General features: G+C 32.0%; 1 pseudogene; it reads left to right on the top strand.

Moving 5' to 3' along the window:
- The first annotated feature begins 3981 nt into the window (after positions 1-3981).
- LOC133178279 (uncharacterized) lies at positions 3982-7327 on the top strand (annotated as a pseudogene).
- Positions 7328-8508: the final 1181 nt, after the last annotated feature.

Raw genomic sequence — 8508 nt, 5'->3', positions numbered from 1 at the left:
TCATTGGTACCAAGTATGCATTAGACAATATATAAATAGTGCACGTTTTTGAGGGTAACAGTTGAAATTGACACCCCAAGGAAAACCATTGTCAACCGACGCGTCAGCGGAGGTTGACAATGGTTTTCCGAGGGGTGTCAATTTCAACTGTTACCCTCAAAAACGTGCACTATTTATTTTATTATACTGAATGTCTTATTGATTTCGGATGTCATAAAAAAAATTCGGAGATCGTCGTTAAGTTCACGCTTAGAAAGCTTTCAAACTCCCTGCTTCTATTTTTCTCAATAAGAAAGCTTCGGAAAAGATTTACCAACCTCTCTATTGTTTGTTTGCTACTCAAAAAGTCCTTTATCATCTAAAGTTTGCACTCGCAAGGATGTTTCGTCTGTCGTTTGTTGTTTTCAAGTAAGCTACATCGGACGCAAGCTTTTATTGACGTCATTTATTCGGCTTCTTTCAAACGCACAACCGACGTTTTGAGAATTCTATGGTGAACCGTACGCGCATGATTTGAACGCATGTGATATTTTCGTAATGTTACCCGTTGTCAAGTGTGTTGCTAACGCTGAGGGTAATATTACGGATTGTTAAATGCTTCTAAACCAATCAGATTTTAGTATTTAACATGAAAGTATAATAATAAGTTTTAACTTTCTCTGTATAGTTTAGTCTTTAGGCATTTTAATTAGTTTATTTGCAAGGAAATGCCTATACCTAACCTTCACTCACCTGCGAAAGGATCGGATCAAATCCAGAAAAATCCAGTCCGGAACATTTTATTGATATTTATAGAAGTTTTACTTGCAGATTAATTGTTAAAAATTTACTTCATATCCACCTTTTTTGTCATACACAATGGATAAAAATTATTTATTCTGTTGCAAGGAAAAAACAACGATACTTACAGTCTTTAGAAAATTAGTATGTATATGTAATATTCCCTTTCTTAATATGTATTCATGCATTTTACATTTCCCTTTATTAGATACTTTTTTCTGAAAAACTCTGTATAAGTATCCATTTCTTGAATACAAGTACATGTATTTCGATCCCGACATGTAAATTAGCGAAAAGTTTAGTGATCATTAGACAAACACTGCATAATATAAGGAATGAAATATGAAAATAATGAACAGTATTCAACCTTGAAAGTCCAATGAAACGATACAGAGCAAACACGGACCTCAGAATTTAGAGGTGGGATCAGGTGCCATGGAGGAGTGAGCATCCCCTGCCGACCGGTGACACCCGCCGTGTGCTCCTTATCATGATCGGGAAAAATAAAAAATACAACAAGAAAGTTTTGATGCAAAGCATTAAATCATCTAGAAAAGCATGATAAAATTAATCATTCTGCCAACTTTTTATTTTATAATATCCGAAAACTCAGAACGAGTTCCTTTAACATCGATATCTAAACCATTTCCACCCTAGGTAATATTTGTCAAACTGTGATTTGAAATCCCGATTTCCTGATTTTAAAGATTTTTTTTCCGTTTGTCAGTTATTAATTATAATGCAAGGATAATCATATATTTTTTGTATAATTGATAATATGTTGACATACAGATCTGGTAATGAAAATATTTCATTTATATTCAAAATGTCATCTTGTCTAAGTTGATTTAAAGATATCTCTTCTGCCAACGCAACTACGAGCAAATTTGGTTTTTGAGAAATCCCTTAAATTTACTGCATTAAAAGTATAAAATCTTCTGCATAAAATTAATATCACCTGCATTAAAGATTCATTGAAAAAAGGGGAACACAAAGTTTGGTAGGAAGGTGGCGATAAATGCAAATTCACAACATGGTACATTTCTACATCTGGATCAACGCTGGCCGGTAAATTTTTAAAAAGATATAGTAGTTGTCCCCTATTTTAATTTTGTTTTACTTCAAGTGCTAAACAGATTTTAAAAAAACAGCTGAGAGAGAGAGAGAGAGAGAGAGAGAGAGAGAGAGAGATTTGTGTATGTGTTACATTTTAGCAACAAATCTCAAAAGATTTTCGAAATATTTTCTAATATTCACAGTCTTTTTAATGACGTATTTCTCTTTTTTTCGGGGGGGGGGGGATACTAGGACGTCCAATCTTTTTAACATATTTTTGTTGACCCTCTTCATTATTTTTTACTTTATATTTACATAAAAATGATTACTTCTCCTGACTGCTAATTAAGCACATTGTCAGACGATTTGCTGATACAGTTTTTGCGTGGATGTCTTCACAAAGTACATATATTTTTCAAAAGAGTCATCAAGCGAATGGGCTGTTCTGCTTACAATCTGTATCTTCAAAACAAATACCAAGCTGGAGGCATAACTGTAAGGTTGATCCGGTGTATCTATAGATGCAGGCACCTAAAAGATAATTCTCTAGGAAAACCTCATTTGCTTCCAAATTCTGGATATGTAAGAGAAGGAGGCGTAAAGTAATCGAAGAATCATTTCATTTAGGCGAATACTAGAATACAAACCAAGAGACCAAAGGGCCATTGCGATCATATGAGTCACCTAATCTTTCTGAAAAATGAATGCTTCGAAAGTATAGATTAAATTCCTCTTGTAGAAGTTAGAATATATAAGTAAATATATTCCATGATTTAAAATTAGGTTATTAAAACTTAACGTCAATATTACAGATTGAAACCTTGAAGAAGTTTCTATACTCAGTGTAAAATTTTGCCACCCTATTGTGGCGCCACCTTAGCCCATGGGACCATGACTTGAACAAACCTGTATCTATTCTCTATTATCATTATAAAAGAAGTTCGTAATTAATGAATTATTAAAGTCTTTTCAAGATAAAGGAAAATCTTAAAGATCCATTTCTATTTATTCCTACGTCTAACTTTGTTTCTTTATTGTGATCCCATCCATGCAGGCATGATTTGAACACACTTGTTATCTTATCTTGAAGGCTTTTACATAATGTGTGTCCTTTCTGGCTCAGAAAAATAATACATTTAAATGTATATATGTTTAAAAATATACATTTACCAAAGAGTGCTTCTGAAAACTTGAAATAAACGTGTTTAGGTAGTAATGTAGAGGTCGAAAATGTTACAATTAACGTATACATATGGATACGTATACCGATACCGTTTATGGATACGTTTTTCAGACAACAAATCTTTATATGTAGTATGTATTATCTTTTAGAAGCTTTACTTTTTTCACACTACATTCAAAACATCCCTATTATTCTCTCTCTCTCTCTCTCTCTCTCTCTCTCTCTCTCTCTCTCTCTTATAATACATAAAAATCTCTTCCCCTTTTTATAATTTTTTACAGGATTTTCCCAAGATTTTATGTTTTGCATATGAAGACATACAAGATGCTGCAGATCCTTTGTCGAAAATAAAAGACATATATCCTGACACCACCTATGATACCCTAGCTAAACAGCTCCTAAAATCGCTGCATGTTGACGAATTTCAGAGAAAAATACAATCACTTCAGAGCAGAGTTTTCTTAGTAGAAGGCAACAATTTTTGTGATTGTTATAATGAAGAAGGCTACGTGTGCATAAACAGAGTGAGTGTGAAACCCTCTGGCAAAACCCTTGTGGTCGAAAAGGTACTAACAGTAGACATTTCTTTCTACCTTAAAAATGTGTTTTTGCATTAGGCTGGGGATAAGGACAATTGATACCCCAGCAGGCATTCTGAAACTGAAAATTTGCCAACGTAATACACGTGAGGCATTTTTTTTTTTTTTTTGGATTTAATCTTAATTATAATATGCTATGTACTACATTAATTTTCAGTTCTAAAAATAAAGTACACGTTTTCTTTTCTTTTTTTTTCAAAACATAGTTTAGTGTTTAGAAAAGATGAAAAGGAAATTAATTCCTTCATATAGTTGATTATAGCTGTGATTTAAAATACCTTATGCTTCTTTAATGCCAATAATCGAAGTTTCTTGTTTACTTTACTTCCTTAGCCTGACATTCCCTTGGACCAGTTTGCAAGCATGTGTAACTTACCAAGAGTAATACTTGTGTCCAGTAATTCTGTTGGTATTATAGATGCAAAATTATCTGTCTACAAAGAATTCAAAGACATTTTTGATGATAATGATATCAGAATTCTTCACGAATATAACTCACGTAAGGAATTTCTTACTTACTGTGCAAAATATGTGATTGACAATTTTATTGATCAGGTTGAAAAATTAATGAAAACTATACGAAGACATAATATTTGGAATTTAGTTCAAGAGGCTGGAGAATCTGCATTCTCAATAGAGGAAATTATGAAGAAATGTATGAATATCAAAATTGATGGCGAGGATAAGAATATTGGATCAGCTGAGGAAAAGAGTTATACATTCAGTGATCCAACAACCATTCGACAAATCGAGCTATCTTTGATTTCACAAACCCTTGATAAAGTAAGAGAATATTTTGTGCAGGAGATCGTGATCGGAACCGGAACAAAAGCTCTAGGTTCTTTTGTTGCAGATTTTCTTAAACCAATTCTGTCTAAATTAAAAGAAAAGCAAAGGGAGTCCGTATTAGCATTCCCTCAACATGTTGGCGTGGATTTAAGAGAATGGCGGATTGAAATTGGGAACAAAATATATGAAACTCTATCAATAAAAAAAATAGAATTATTAGAAAAATAAACAAGAAACTAAAAGAAGAGATTGAGTACGCAACAAAAGAATTGAAAGAAATTAGGACAAAACTAACAAATGTCATCCAAAACATTCCTTTCGTTGAGCAGAAAGAGCGTTAGTTTATAAATAATTATATTTCCTCTTTTTCCTTTTTTTTTTTTTTTTTTTTTTTTTTTTTTTTTTTTTTTTTTTTACTAAAACTCATTTAATTAATAATTCAGATTCATGTCCTTTAATTTAGTAATTAATGAATGGATGCTTCGGGAATTCCGAATAGAAAATTGTGAAAAATGTCCAGCACTTCTCCACTTCATAGCAGGAAAAAAGAATGGTGAACCCCTTATGAAAGTATATTTAAGAAACCCTGACTCAAAATCAGAACTATTCTGCAGAGAAAATGCTGTGAATGTACCAAAGGCTGCTCAGTTTGAGTTTATTGATGTTACTATGGAATCAGAAACTAGAGAAAGGTTTGCTTCTAAGCATGAAACAGTAAAGGGAAACCATAAAATGAGTAAAACAAAACTGCGCTTAAAAGGGATTATTATTGATAAAGGAGATGAACTGTTTGCTAAGCATTCAAACTTAATTTCAATTAGTATCAATTCAGTAGAATTATCAAAAGACCCTGACATTCATAATGAATGTATAGTTCTATATTGTCTCGATAAAAATTTGATTCCATTTGGAGAAGAGCCTTTACCAAAATTTATTGAAGAGTTTGAATGCATTATTCGAGAAGATTTTATTCAGTTCGGAAAATGCGAAAATTGTCAAGCCTTAGATCACGGATGCAGCGTCGGGAGATATGGAGAATACTCATCGGGGTCTTGTGGATTCTTTGCATAGAAAACATCTCTTTCTTTTCATAACTTATGTGACGGATTTCTTACCGCGGCTCATGTGGCGTTAACAGATGATGTTCTTGCAGAACTAAATGAAAGAAAACTTTCTGATTGTTCTTTTAAAAAGCAAATCTATCGAATTGTCCACCCTTCATTTGAGGATTGTAGTACTAACAATATTATTGGACAGGTGGAAGACTCATTTTTTGGAAATTACGATTCTGTTGGAATTGATGCGGCTTTCATTAAAACAGATACGAAACAGCACAGAAGTATGTAAAGTAAAACAAATACTTTCGTTTTTAATTATATATATATATATATATATATATATATATATATATATATATATATATATATATATATATATATATATATATATATATATATATATATATATATATATATATATATAATATTTAATTTCAGTTCATTTTATTGGATAAAAGATTTCGTTTATATCGTATAACATAAGCTGCCTACGTAACAATGAGTTACGTCAAAAACGTATTACTCCGCTTGAAATTACTTTTAAGGAGGCTGGGGGGTCAACAAATTAACCGTTATATATGATATCTTAAGCTGTCTACTATCATTTGGCAAACAAAAATTTCATACATTTTACTTTTAAAATTTGAAAATTTTTGTATACCTTTATATGGAGCTCTTCTTCTAAAGGAGATCAATATAGTCTGAAAATGGCTACAACCACCCAGCCCTCCTAAGAGATGCTCATTAAATTATAAGGAATGAAGCTTATTTTATACGATATAACATAACTTGGGGCAATTTACGCTTAATAAAGGTTAAAATAAGCTTCATTCCTTATATTCATATATACATACATACATACATACATACATACATATATATATATATATATATATATATATATATATATATATATATATATATATATATATATATATATATATATATATATATATATATATATATATATATATATATCTTCTTTTCATGTCTTTTGTTTTCAGGGGGGTCAGCTGATTATTTCTTCACCTTCGAACTAGATTCTGATGAGGAGTACGAAGTCGTCAAGAAGGGAAGGACAACTGGTGAAACAAAAGGAATATTAAAAGATTGTACATTTGCAATCCGTAAACCTTTTCCAGACTGTGCCGGGATTTACCTTGTGCTTGACAACTGCTATTCAATTTTCGATTCCAATTCGGAAATTTTCTTTTCACCCGGAGATTCTGGTGCTGCTGTATACGTTGTCAATAAGAAGGATGACACTCGTAAGCCTCTGGGTCTTGCCTTTGGTAAAATGACGAACTTTCCAATAACCTTTGCATGCCCTATTGATAAAATTGCAGATGTCTTAAACATTTCCATTCTTCAACGTGTCGAACCAATGGATATTCCTTAGTTTAGACAATTTTTAGTGGGGGCATATAATTGCAATGAACATCCACCCATGCTGTCCCTTCCCTACTGTGAACACTCTAAATTTACAAGAACCTTCCATACAACGCCAATGTTTACAAAACTTCAAAAGAGGTTATCCTGTATACATGTATTTGCATAAATTGTAATGTGTCGCTTATGTAGCATCTTTGTGACAGGGCCATAAAACTTCATATTTCCCTGCCGTCGTCATGCTTTTAATCATATTCAACCTCTTCGGAAACCAAGTGCATTTTCCCGCAATAGTTATCGTTCGTTGAACGAAAACTCCCGAGAGTGGTAGACCTCACAATGGTTCACGTCACAAAATTGATGATGGGCTTCAGTAAATTGTTTCAGTAACACTACGTTAAAATTTAAAGTGAATTTATGAACGGTGCCGAATTTTAAAGTTTATGAAGGGCAAAGCCCTAGGGGAATATGATTTTTCTTGGCTGAATAAATCTTCATATTTCATATTTCCCTCACGATCATGCAATAAATGTATAATATTATACATGTTATATTCAATATATATATATATATATATATATATATATATATATATATATATATATATATATATATATATATATATATATATATATATATATATATATATATATATAGACTATATAAACCGAGGCCCCGTGTAGCAGTAGGTGCTGGCACGAAAAAGACCCTTCACTGCTCAATGGCCGTAAGTGCCGAGTATAGGACAAAATTTGCAGCTCTCCACCGGCAAGTGGTGGCGTCTCCATATGAGTGAAAAATTCTCGAGAGGGACGTTAAACAACATACAATCAATCAATCAATCTAGAACAACAACGTTAACCTCAAATCTTGGATTTCTGCCTCAGCTGATTTTTTGAGATTCGTATCATTTAATCATGGATTTGATCCTAGAATTTTATAATTCTATTCTTTATATATATGGGACCTTCATTTTAAATAGGTGAATGGAAGATTTGAATTTACCTTTTACTTAATTATCCCTGTAATATTTTGGTACATCTTCACTAAAAACAAAGTCACGATTCACCATCATTTATTTGTTGCATATGGGCGATCAGCGATAATAATTCCATTACAAAAAAATCATTTTATTGTATCAGTTAGTGAGAAAAACTCGAACTTGAGAAAGTAGCGTTGATGGCCTTGAACCTAGATTTGCATTTCAAAAACGAAAAACACATAACTCAGTTTTGTGTTTTGTCATATAAAAGAAAAAAAAGAAACTTAACCCCAAATATTCAAAGATTACATATACATGCAGGTTTTGGGTAATCAGTTATTAACTTGATGCATATAATAAATCTTGATACATATACATTGTAATAAATGCCCTAGCTTCCCTTTTAAAACCTTAAAGCGGTATTTAGCTGACATATTTTAAAGTTGTAGGTTCTTATAGTACCAACGATTTATTAGAATCAGTGTAATATGTTTATTTTTAACATTGTATAGGAAATGAACGACAAAAGGATAAATGAAAAGTGATTTCCTGATTCTATAGTGAATAACAGAAGTATACACATACACGTATGTACAATGATGCCATTGTCGGCGTAAAGTGCAATCGAGTTTCACTGATCTGAATTGATAACACCCCAACCATCGACAAGTC

This window comes from Saccostrea echinata, unplaced genomic scaffold (genome assembly GCF_033153115.1).
Source record: "Saccostrea echinata isolate AGI-Se365-2 ecotype Australia unplaced genomic scaffold, CSIRO_AGI_Sech_v1 ptg000002l, whole genome shotgun sequence".
Lineage (NCBI taxonomy): Eukaryota > Metazoa > Mollusca > Bivalvia > Ostreida > Ostreidae > Saccostrea > Saccostrea echinata.
This window is presented reverse-complemented; position numbering and strand designations above follow the sequence as displayed.